The sequence below is a fragment of the Cygnus olor genome, chromosome 3 (assembly GCF_009769625.2).
Source record: "Cygnus olor isolate bCygOlo1 chromosome 3, bCygOlo1.pri.v2, whole genome shotgun sequence".
In the NCBI taxonomy this organism is placed as follows: domain Eukaryota; kingdom Metazoa; phylum Chordata; class Aves; order Anseriformes; family Anatidae; genus Cygnus; species Cygnus olor.
In genome coordinates, this window is record NC_049171.1 from 54,608,381 (window position 1) to 54,619,919 (window position 11,539).

General features: G+C 37.4%; 2 long non-coding RNA genes across 2 annotated transcripts; one reads left to right on the top strand and one right to left on the bottom strand.

Moving 5' to 3' along the window:
- Nucleotides 1-251: 251 nt before the first annotated feature.
- Nucleotides 252-3,901, bottom strand: LOC121068353. The gene is made up of 2 exons (XR_005818821.1): nt 3,532-3,901; nt 252-1,783 (listed from the first exon to the last, which is right to left on the bottom strand). It is a non-coding gene; the product is annotated as an uncharacterized LOC121068353 (long non-coding RNA).
- Nucleotides 3,902-4,295: 394 nt separating this feature from the next.
- Nucleotides 4,296-7,029, top strand: LOC121068355. Its single transcript, XR_005818823.1, has 3 exons — nt 4,296-4,462; nt 5,692-5,802; nt 6,136-7,029. It is a non-coding gene; the product is annotated as an uncharacterized LOC121068355 (long non-coding RNA).
- The last annotated feature ends 4,510 nt before the right edge of the window (nt 7,030-11,539 follow it).

Below are 11,539 nucleotides of genomic sequence, written 5' to 3' on the forward strand. Positions count from 1 at the left end.
GTACCGGATTTGACTCTAAAAGTTCAAACCACAAACAATGAAGCCATTACTCCTATGATTCATCTGACCTTCCAGCAGAAAAAAGAGCACCCTGTTCCTAGAGCTGCAACACTTACTGTACTTAATTATGAATTTACATGCAGTAGTAGAGTCTCCAATGTGTTTTATATTCATCTACGTCTGTAGCACTAGCATATTGAAAGTGCTCAGCTGTAAAAGTTATTTAAAAAATCATTCATACAATCTTGTACATGTGGATCTTTATTTCAACTGCAGTGTTTGAAAGCAGTAGAGCTCTATGTACTCTCTTCAATTGATTTTTCAATATTAATTTCAATTACGGTATCTTGAGTTAATCCACAATTATAAATATGCAAAATTCCAGTTTGAGAAATGGATTTGTTTTCAATAACCTTTCCCTGCACTCTAGCCATAAGCTTTGGAATGATTCTTCTTGTAATTAGAGCTGTTCAAACCCTTCCTGCCATAGGAGCACAAACATTTTGAACTTTTTGAATGAAAATACTCTGTCATATTATCTGCCAAAAAAATGGGAAAAAAATAGGAAAAAGATCGCTTGATGCAGTTACGAAATGGGGCTTTTTGCTCTCCCTTAGGTCACTGAGGACAAATTCCAGTCCCCACTGTGGTATAAATCCAATGGCTGCTTAGTAACCTGTAGGATGTATACTGGTCTCCATTCTTAGAGAAGGAACACAAGGAAACTTCCATCTGAGCAGTCCCGCCTTGCTTTCAGTCATGTGCTTGTCCCTGAGAGGGATGTGACAGGGTTCCTCAGGGCTCAGAGTGAGCTGGATGTGCTGGCTTGGGAATTACAAGTGGCAGTGCCTCCCACTGCTGGTGCTTCCCATTGTGGCATGGGTGCAGAGCTGCAGCCAGGCCAGCCATTCCTGCAGCAGGACATCCTTCCGATTCATTCCGAGAGAAGGTCTCCATTTTCTCCTCACTTCTAGCTCCGCAGCTGCATGTGAACAGCCACCCGCCTCAGGAGGTCTCTAGTCGTTGGTGCTGATTCCCAGGAGCTTCCCAGGTCTCCCTCATGGCTAATTTATCACCACTGTCCCCAAAGTGGCCTGAGGAGACCCATCTTGCCTGAGGAGACCCTGCTCTAGTCCTGTCTGCGAGACAGGATTTCATCATGGAGGGCAGTGGCCTGCCAGGGTTATGGCCCAAAGATATCTTCCTCATACAGTTCTCTGTGCACCTCTGGCTGGACATATCATACAGTATGTATGGGAAATGGCGATCATTGAGGGGAGGCATGTCAACTTTGATGTGTCTGGTCTCAGTACAGGAGGAGATAATGTTCAGCACTGCTGGGCTTTTTTCTTTTTTTCTCTCTTTTTTTTTTCTCTTGTTTTGCTTCAAATGACAGGCTCCCATTCTACTGGCAAAGCTCAGTTTTCCATAAGCTACAGGCTATTTAAACAAAGTTTTCCCAGAGGTACCTCAGATTTAAATAGCTGATGATGGCAAGAGGGTCTGATGTGATTTACAGCAAGTCCTTTTACAACTCAGTCTGTCGTGAGCAGTCAGCATTTGAAAGAAATCCACAAATCCACTTGGCTGTTAGGAACATAAAAAAAACAGACACATGAGGATCCAGGAGCAGGATACTTTAAAATATTATCCAGGTTTCAGGCCCAGGTCTTGCTTGTTTAATGTACTATGTGCCATAAGTCCCATGGCTCAGGTCCTTAGTCATTCATCTTTGAATTAATTTTAAAGCAGTTTCAGAGTATTACTTTTCCGTACTGTTTGCCTGTGTAGACAAATAAACCAACAGAATTATAGCAGCGTAATAAACCACTACAACTACATCAACGTAACTTCCTCAAGGGAGCCCATGGTGAAATCAAGTGACTTCACCTGCAGTATAATTAATTCTTTTCCAAACACAAATATTCAGTTTCTGTCAAGAAACCTTTGTGTTAAAAAATCTCCAACCAGTTCCCTCTTTGACATGAAGGTTTACAAAATGTGACTTTTTAAATCACATTTATTCAAATACTCAAAATTTGTCAGGCCCAAGTAAATAACAGTCCCTTAATTTTGAATAATATGCATTTATAAATTGACTTCGGGGCTTTCTGTTTAATTTCTTGTTTATTTTTTAGAAAGAAAAAAATAAGGCAGTTAGAAACCTTAATATAAGTTCTTTCATTAAACTGAAGAGAATACTTTTTTTCTCAAGGACTTTTAACCTGTGTTTTTAGCTTTTGTTTAGTGCATGTCACAATGACTATAACAGAAAACTGATGATTATCTTATTAAATGAAAACGGCTTATTTAAACATTGTCACTATCACTTTAAGCTCTTTGTCTGTACTTGTCTGCTAAATTGTTGTTTCTTGTAACTGATTTATCACAGAGATGCAAAAATACAAATACTACACATGGCAGTGGCAGGAAATTTTTTTTTTCTTGTTGATTTTTTGATTAAACTGCGAAAGTGGCACTAAAAACCACAAACAGTTGCCAGCATTGCCAGCAAATCATTATTATACCACTCAGTATGCTTAATCTTTCTTATATTTCATGCAAGCTAAATTCACCCTCTGCAGAGGAAAAGTAAATGGCCGAGGCATTGCTTAAATCCCAATTAATCTCAGATCCTGCACCACATAACTGTAGGAATATTCCAAATATGTAGGTTTCTGTGATGTCTATTTCTTAGTTTCAGCTGATAAATGAAGGATGTTAGGGCAAAATTATACTTTTGCTCCCCACCCCCCCCCCCATGACATGGTAGGTTAATATGAACGGAGCTGCTTTTTCTGCTAGCAGTCAATTGCTTCCTATATTCAAGCTACCTTAATTAAAGCTAGCTGTAGATGAATAAATAGTATAGGAGAACTTTACACAAGGATATTGTTAAAAAAAATTTATAGATCAACCACTTGGGGGGGGGGAGGAGAAGCAAAACCAGAAGAAATGCTCAGTAATGCTAAAACATGCATGTATGTCTGATAAATCAGAAAAACATGTCAGAAAGTTGTCATTAACATCCATTAACTAATACCTTATTAGAGCAAAGCATTGATGGCATTATCTGAGATCTATGTAATATACAAGAAGTCTAAAGAATTTTCAAGTGAAAATAAAGTTCAGACCGTCATTTCATTTTTATTTCTTTCTTTTCTCTGAGCAGATAAAACAGACCATATTGTTAAAATTAAAAAATCTGACCACAATTATCTTAAATGTGTTATTTATTAATATTTGAGGGTCTCTGTGGATTTTGTCTCTGGAAATGCTCTTTTCATATCTGGAAGGAAGCTCTGCATTCCAGCTCCCTGCAGCCCTTCTTGGGAGGCATGAGCTTGTACTTGTCCTAGCAAGCTGGATGGTATTTATCCATTCCAGTTATTCCAGCTAGTTTGTGCCACCCTTCATGAGCTGCAAAGACTGTGAGAAAGGATACAAAGCAGCATGGATATGCAAGCACAAAGGAAAGTTGATAGTGGTTTCGTCTGCTTATGCACAGACTAATCTAGGAGTGCTGTTTACCTCTGTTTGGGCATCTGCCAGAACTCAGTCCTGATTTAGGGGTTTTCAGCATACAGAATCAAACTAGTCCAAAGGACTGTGGAGGAACAATTGCACTGCTGTATCTTTCATGTCTGTGGAAGCAGAAAGCCCATGTGAAGCCAACTTCTGATTCATCTGACTGCCAGGATCTCTTGAAGCCTCACCCTTTTGCTCACACAGTTCTGGTTAGTGATTCATTGAAGTTAATACTAATAATGCTCATAAACACATTTTGGGAATGCTGACAACTTTCTTCTGGAATGGTGGTTAGTGAAGTCTCCTTCCCCTTCCCTACACCAGAAATGATGCAACCAGGGTAGGACCAGGCAGTGTTACATGCTGGAAACCTAATGTGCATTGCAAATGACAACATCCACAGTTGGGTGAGGAACTGTTCTGCCTCAGCTTGCAGACCCTTAGGAGCTTCCTGCTTTTGTTCTATGAAAATCAGCTAGCAGTGAGAAACCTTTTTTTTTTTTTTTTTTTTTCTTTCTTTATGTTAGCTTTTGGTGAGCTCAGATCAAAACCAAATGAAAAAAAAATAAAAAAATAATTTTTCCTGTCATTCAAATTTTTGTGTTTTAGCCAGCTTTTGTCCTTGAGACTAAAGATCCAGATGTGTTAGATTGTAGTAGTGGAAAGGACCAAACTGTGGTACTTTGTGTGCTATCTGTTGGCAGGAACAAATTCTCAGATGTCTAGAAATCTAGCAGATGTTCCCAGAGATACTGATTGAGAAACTAAAGATATTTAAGAAACTAATTTTGAATTTTTTTAGAAGATTTGGGTACCCAAGAACCTTTCAGAGTGGAAAACCTGTACAGTTGAATGTGAAAGCTCTCTCAGCCTTGCCCATCAATGCACTCCCCTTCCTGCCAGTGCTCTTGGCATCTTTCCGCTCCTGGAACAGGTGAGGAAAATGTTCCCTAAGTCCTTCTCCAGAGTCAGTGACAATCCATGCAGTGCTGCAGCTATCCACTTATGCAGCATGCACAAAGAGGAAAGGCCTTTGGGTCATTCATTGTGAATGGATAGAAGTGAGACTGAAAGCCTCTAGACCTATTTAATTTCCCATCTTTACATCAGTCAGGAGTAATGCACTGAAGCCCCCAGATTTCTTAGTATATATTCACTGTTCACATATCCAAATCTAGTATTTTTCCATTAAATCATAATTTTATATTTTTTGCTTTGCCAAGAAACTTTAAATGCTCTTCTGTTCCTACTAGAACTACCGGTATGTCTTTTTTCCTATATTGAAAATTTCAGGAGAGTCCAAACTGTGCTAACAACAAAGTAACTCCAATATCTTGTGGAAGAGAAAATGTTATGTTTTTGCAGAAACAAAGACAAAACAGCAGAGCAGCTGTTTTGGCACCATAAACTAGGCACCATAAACTAGGTCAGAGACACTAAATGATGATGGCACATGGTATTTAGTGAGGCAGCATCTTCAAATGAAATTTTGGTCCATAAATAGGAACTTGTATTAGGATAGTTCAGAGCAACTTGCTTGTCACCATTTTTATTTATTTATTTATTTATTTTTAGATACAGTTTCAGTAGTTCAAAAACGAAGTATATTTTGAGCTATCCAGATCTTTTAACTTCCAAAGCCACTGGCCACTTTTAGGCTTAATACAAAAAATCTGGTTTTTTCAGAGGAACACAAGCAGTTCTCAGTAACTGAAAATTCAAAAAATAAAAATGGACATGGGTTTTAAGCCAAAGCAGTTACGTTTGGAAATGTTGATGTCAATGTAAACTACAAAAATTATTAAAACATGGATCAAAAGAAAGAAAAAGCATGGATTTGATCCTGTACATAAATCTCCTACCAAGTTTGGAGATGTATTTCATTACCTAATTGCACAAGATAGGTTCTTCAGATCTGTTTTTCAAAACCTGGGGGGGAGGGGGAACAGGAGTGTACCTATTTTCCTTGAAATGCAAATAGGTACCAAATGATTTTTCTTTTTTTTTTTTTTTTTTTTTTAATTTAAATCAAGAGAAGTTAAGCATCTAATGTCCTCTGTGTTCATAACTGCATAGGAAATATCATTAAACTTTGATATATTTTTAGATGCCAAAGTAAATTTGAAACTGTGATCACCGAAGTCTGTCCTGTTTCCATAACAGTTATTTGGGCATTGTTGTTTACTTCCTTGGAGACAGCACCTAATGTACAATCAAAATCAATGGCAAAACCTTCATCAACTTCCAGGAAAAACAGATCCAGTCTATACGTTGGTAAGGTGTTTGTGTTTTGTTTTGTTTTGTTTTGTTTTCTAAATTATATTTTTAAAAACCTCAGAAAAGCATCCTGCTAAGAGCTTTGTGGCCCTCTCTTCTATCTTTCTACTTCACCTTTAACATACAGTTTAATTAAGTCAAGAGCATTTTAGTTTTGAAGAGTAATAATTGAATAATTGCTAAAAGGGACACAACCATGAATAATATGTATGGGGAACTTGATCTGAAAAAAAAAAAAAAAAAAAAAGTATTCTATTGCAAGAATTACAGCTGGAATTATCTTTATTTTGGAATTGGGAGCAGGGATTAATATCTTTTTGTCCCTGACAGAATACGAAGAAGTGTGCTGATGAAACTTTCTGATGAAATCTACTAAGGACGCTAATTTAGGAAACACCAGAGAAGCAAACAGGAAGAACTTGTAGACTTGACATAAAGGTTTGACAGAGCAAGTGTGGGAAGCCACCATCACATACTTGTCCTGTAATTGAGGAGCTCATTGACTGGAAACAAGCAACGAGATGAAAAGTTCTGTGTCTACAGGTTGATGGCAGGATGACAATGGACTTGCAGAATGATGCATCCATAAAAAAAAAAAAAAGAAAGAAATGTGATATTAAGACATGCAAGGCCATTCCCTTGCACAATTCCTTCATAGGCTACTGGCGTAGTATGAAATGGTGCTCAATTCTGTGTTTAAGAAAGATGAGCTTCAACAAGAGCCAGCACACTGAAGGGTTAATCAAAGACTGCTGAGAATAGGGAAAAAAAAAAAAAAAAAAGATTTAAAGAATTTTGCATTGTTTGGTCTAGCAAACCTAAAGCCTAGGCATTTTTTAATAAACACTATTGAGAGAAAAACTAGCCATGAATCAATTTAGGATGGAGATTAAGATTTCTTATCCTTGCAGGACTAGGTTTTTGGAACAACTTGTTTTAAGATTAGTCGTTATAAATTTGTGCAAGGATTGCATGACAAAGCCACAAGCAATAACAAGGGATAGGCTTCATTGACACAGAATGTTCCAGTCCTGGGAGTTTTTGCTGCTTGGTATTAAAAACACGATTACAACAACTGCTGGGAAAAATGAAAGAAAACAAAAAGAAAAAGAAAAAAAAAAAAGAAAAAAAAAGAAAAAAAAAAAACATTGGGCTGCCTACAACTGTCCTCTAACAATGGGTATTTTTATTATTATTGAAAATAGGAACATTTCCTTCAGATAACATGTAAGAATTTGTTGGAATAATAATTTCGTAATATCTTCAATGAAGACATATAGATCAGCATAAATTTTGAAAATTATTTAGATTTCAACACAGCACCACCTATTGGAATAAAAATAGTAGTAATGGCTTGGAAACAGTACAAACAAAGCCAGGCTAAACTATGATTAATTTATAGACTTGCATTTTGGAGGGCTATGTAACTAGCTCTGCCTTGGATGTTATCCCTGTTAAAATAAATTTGAAGACAAACATGCTATTATTTTTTTATTTTATTAGAAAGGAAGATTTTACCACAGCATAGGTGAGGTAAAGATTTGCTGTGAGCTATTAGACGTAACTTGGCACAAAGGCAAGATATTTACACAGCGATAAAAGAGATAAGAACACATTTCCTAGTAAAGAAAGCATTGTACATGAGAATTTAAATGAGCTGCAGATAGATACAGATACATGATAAAAAGTAGATGTTTGGCCTATCATTAGAGAACATATCAGCCACTTTAAAATACACTCTGCTCAGATTAATCATCACTATGCTGCCATTTCAAGTGAGGCATGCAGGTGGAAAAGTGGAGTGGCACAGACCTTTTTTTGTATTAATGAGGAGATTGTAACATGCTGCAGTTCAAAGTTTCAGGTGCGGAGGGAGTGCAGGCATTTAACAACATCCAGAGAACAAGGTGGGACATGCATAGTTCGGAGCCGCATCCTCAGGGGCTGATCTCATCCCAGTCCCACCCTTTCTCCACCCAGGAGGAAAAAGAAGTTCTGCATCTTTTTGTTTATTTATTTATTTTCCTTTTGGGAATTATTTCTGATCACGGATTTAGAAAACAAGGTACAATGAAAGCAGTTTCTGCTGCTTTGCGTGACCAATACACTGACAAGGTTTGAAATGCCACTGCCCTCTTCCCTGTTCCTATGCAGCAAGCAATCCAAAGAGCAGTACTGCAGGCTGCACAGGGAGAGCTGAACAGGGGCTGGTCTCCATCTCCCTGAAATATTAGGAGGAAGGGTAATGTAAAAACAGTATAATGTTGTTTTGCCCTCCCGTGGTTGGGCTGCTCAGGCAGGTTGTGTGCCCCACTTCCCCCAGCGATGGAGAGCTCACAAGCAGCCTGAGGAAAGTGGCGTGCCCTGTCAGAGACTCCTTGCCAGCCAGCAGGCTGGTGTCAGGCCAGGATAGGGGCAGCTCTGGAGGATCTTCCCGGGGCTGGAGGCCCCCAGGAGGATGCTGCTGACAGAGAGAAGTGTCTTGGTTACAGCCCCCTCCCTTAGATTATTAGCTTTTTATTTAATGAAGTAAATGGTCAGATATAGACTATGAGGCAGCACGCATAAAAACTTACAGGCACCACTCTCCCATTTAGCAAGCACATCAGTGTCAGGTAAGGCTGTACTTCTTCTGGAATTCATGAGCAAGAATGCAACAGTTTTCAAGAATAAAACTGACACTCCTATATTTCAGTACTATTGCTGTACTTCAGACAACAAGCATAAAGTTATGATCCACGGTAGTTAGATAATACTAATGTATGAATTATAATGCCAGTTTACACAGATTTTTGTTTAATGTTTGAATTTTGACATTTGAAATTTTTAGTTTTTTTATTTATGGAGTCAAAAAGCGACGATGTTTTATATTCTGTAAATGTTTTGTTCTTATTAAGTTGTTTGAAATTTTGTATTGCCCTGTGTCCTCACCCACAGACAAGTTTACATAACTAGAAGGAGACTTCAAGTATGTGATTATTTTTTTTTTAAAGAGACAGAAGCCAAGTACAAAGTTAATAACAACATTCAGAGTTGGAGCAGGAGGTTCAAATGTGCCTTATTTTAGATATCTTAATTGTCAGCTTCTCATAGTTCACAGATATAAGCTGAAAAGAGAAATGTGGACATACTTTAAAGAAGTGACAACATTAGAAAGGAGGAGCTATTTTTTAAAAATCCTTCAAAAATGTCTTCATACCCACAAGCCAGGGTTTCTTTCTCACTTTTCCACCCTGCAAATAGGAATAAGTTTCCACATGGCCACCAAAGAGCTTTCAAGGAAAATATTTGTTTTCTGTGGTCTACAATTTCTGTGGATAAGCATTTATTCACTTCAGTTTCCCTTTATAGGCAAATCAAGGAAAGAGTGAAGATGAGAAATACATTTTCATGTACAAATTAGAAGCATAACCACAGTTTTTACTGGACTTTCTATATTTTACAGTATTTTACTGTTAGCTGTGATTCAGACTTGTTTTTCATACTTTCATTATACATCCATATATTTCCATGTTCTGCATATTTCAAGATTAATACCTTGTCTGTCAGTGCATTTGCACTATCAGACTTAAATTGAACATTTTCACCAATTTATATAACTTTTACAAATATTTATATTTGTATTTATATTTTTTATATTTTTATACTTATATGTTTTCCAAAATATTTGGAATAAACATTCCCCAGAAATCATTACTTTACCATTTGCTATAGTATAATATCTAGACTAAGAGTACTTCTGTCTTTGTTTTTGTGGTTAGTGATTTCAACAAAAGATGTAGGTTGAGTTTCAACCCACTCTTCTGGAACGACAAAGAGTGTATGCTACAATATGTACGTCAAATGTAACAGAATCATCACATCTCTGTATAGATCATATATTTGTTGCTGTATATTGATCTGATGATTTATTTAAAAAAAAAATAATTATTATTATTATATCTAGGCATTCCTGAAAATCTTTTGCTGCAGTGTTACAACACTACTTGCTGTTAATCATGAATTGGTTGAATAAAGAAAACATCTGCATGCTTCCACCATGGCATCTAAAGACTTAGACTCTTTCATCCTCCTGTTCTGAAGAACACTTCACCTTCTGATTTATTATTACACTGAGTAATAATCCTTGGGTCACTACAACCAGAAATACTTTTCCAAATATTATTTTATCCCCTACTGAGAGAAAAAAATCCCACACCTTTGACCTGCAATTTCTATCTGTTGTGTTTTGAAGCTAACCTGATGAATTTGGGTGAAGTCATTCAAGTAAAAGTAATGCCAGACTTTTGAATGTGCTGAGTATCTGCCTCTCCCAAATCATTGTGATCTGTGAGTGCTCAGTAGCTTTTCGTTGTGTGTTTTTGTTTGTTTGTTTGTTTTTGTAAATGGGCAAATTGGGCCATTTATAGTAAAGCCTAAGACAAACTGGCACAGGTTCTTCCTTTGAAAGACCCAACAAACCACTAACCATTTCCAACTAAATTCGAACTGCTGCACTTTCTAAGGGAGAAGGAGGAGGGGAGGAAGCAGATGGTTGATTTTCCAGCTGCAGCAACCTCTAGTCACATCAGCAGTGAAATCCTGAATATGGGATTTTTTTTTCTTTTCTACTGAGTCATACCACTGGCAGTGTTTAAAGACTTTTCCATCACCATAAGAAATCACTAATATTAGCAGTGTTAGCTTCATTTCTGAGCTTCCAACTGTTTTTGAAGAGTTTTCACTGAAATTACATTCACTTGTGAGCTTACTGTGTTTACAAGGAAACATGTATGCATTGTTGGAACAGGTGTCCAGGGACAGGGTGGAATCTCCATCCTTGGAGGTCCTCCACACTCGGCTGGCCAAAGCACTGAGCAAGCCAAAGCAACTTCAAAGCTAGCCCTGCTCTGAGCAAGGGGTGGGAACAGATGCCCTCCAGACAGCCCCTGCAGACAGAACAGATTATTCTATGATTCTGTTGTTCACTGTCATGGTAGCAAACTTACTACAGGAGCTTCCTTTTTCTGCCATGTTTTTAATATTTTTCTCATTACAGTGTTACCAGACCCTGGTGTAATCAGATTTTGATGTTTTTTAGTATTTTAAGTAGGTACAGGAAATAGAGAAGGCCATTTATTAAGAAGCAAGCAATATCATTCCTAATTAACTTTATATACTAGTTACCTGTTAATTTGTTTTATGTCTTTTTAAATACAAACAAAATACTAATTAAAACAATAAAGTACTGGACTAAGCTATATATACCCTTGCTCACATTTGAGAGCATAGGTACCAGTTGTTGTTAAAGTATTCTGTATGTTGGATACGTTAACTGCTGTCATTGCTTATCTTTCACTACAGAGGGTAGTTGTCACATTTCATTTCTAGGCCAAATGTCTTTTACCTGGAATGTGGTTTGATAGAAACTGAAGTCTCCTGGGCAGTCCAATGGACAAGATGTTGAAGTCAAAGGCTTTGGTTTATTTGGATCTCTGCCACTAAATAAGCTCATTCTTAAACCATGATAGGTCTTAATTCAAGGTTTATTATAACTAGAAGGAAGCTCTATCTTGAATTCCGTGGACCTTGTCCTGGTGCCCACAATGTGTCTCCTGTGACAGACTTAAAATTGGGAATGACTGGTGAGATCTCATCTGGATTCTGATTCTGTCTCTTTCTAGCTTTGTGCAAGCAAAAATGCCCAATTTTCATCTTTAAGATAATGCTAGGGCCCAGAGGCAGCCACGATGAT